General features: G+C 42.1%; 1 pseudogene; it reads left to right on the forward strand.

Annotated features, from left to right (window-relative positions):
* Nucleotides 1-380: 380 nt before the first annotated feature.
* Nucleotides 381-813, forward strand: LOC124515756 (40S ribosomal protein S27-like; annotated as a pseudogene).
* Nucleotides 814-1083: the final 270 nt, after the last annotated feature.

The following is a 1083-nucleotide window of genomic DNA, read 5'->3' on the forward strand; positions in this document are numbered from 1 at the left end:
AAAAATTACACACCCTTTGAGAGATAATTGTTGGCCTGTTGTTGGATATTGGTGAATACTAAGTATATGATCCATAGCTGTGAAATAATCTTAAGACCAGAAATCCAAATCATGTTGTGAGTCTGAGCAGAGGTCTCAAACTGCTGGGTATGGGTGGCTCAGGATCATCCGTAGTAAAGTAGAAATTGTATATACATGTGTGGACAAAACCACTTGGGGCCACTTGGGGCCACTTGGGGCCTCACAACTAATAAAATGGTCTCAAGAATCCCCCTCTGCCCACCAGGCATATTGGTAGAGGAGCCACTGGCCCAGATATAAAGACCTCTCAGGAGGGGTGTCGCCTTAGAGATCGGGACTGGCTGGGGTGGCGAAAGGATCAACATGACTTTGGCTAGAGATTTACTCCACCCGTCCTTGGAAGAGGAAAAGAAAAAACATAAAAAGAAATGGCTAGTTCAAAGCTCAAATTCCTGTTTTATGGATGTAAAATGCCCAGGTTGCTACAAGATTACCACAGTTTTAAGCCATGCTCAGATGGTGGTTCTTTGTGTGGGCTGTTCAACAGTGTTGTGCCAACAAACGTAAGGAAAGGCCAGACTCACAGAAGGGTGTTCATTTGGAAGAAAGCAACACTAATGATCACACAACCTCTTGAATTTGTGTTATATTGCAGAAAGCCTTATCAGTTCAATAATTCCAGTTAATCTACCAAGATAATGTAATTATGTTTAATTTTGTAAGGTATACAATAGTCATCTCCTATTTTGGTGTCAGTTTTTCATTAAAGTTTTGATTATGGTGAAAAAAAACCAACCTCTCAGAACTGCATGGACTTAGTTCACTGATGGTCCTTTACAGTTAGCTTCTATCTGGCTAGAAGACAGTGCACCTGACTTCCAACCTGAAAGATTTTGTCCCTTAGCAAGTGCAGAAGGAATGTTCAGCACAATGGGAAGAGCCTCATGCAGTATGGATGGCTCTCTAGTCCTCTTCAGTGAAAGAGTCCTACTATATTTCATTGATTTATGGGCTGTGCTAACAGCCTGGCTATTTGGTCAGGCCACTGGCAAGCCTCAAACT

This window comes from Lynx rufus, unplaced genomic scaffold (assembly GCF_022079265.1).
Source record: "Lynx rufus isolate CCGP_SWC_20201006 ecotype Redwood Valley unplaced genomic scaffold, mLynRuf1.p SCAF_2, whole genome shotgun sequence".
Taxonomy (NCBI): Eukaryota; Metazoa; Chordata; class Mammalia; order Carnivora; family Felidae; genus Lynx; species Lynx rufus.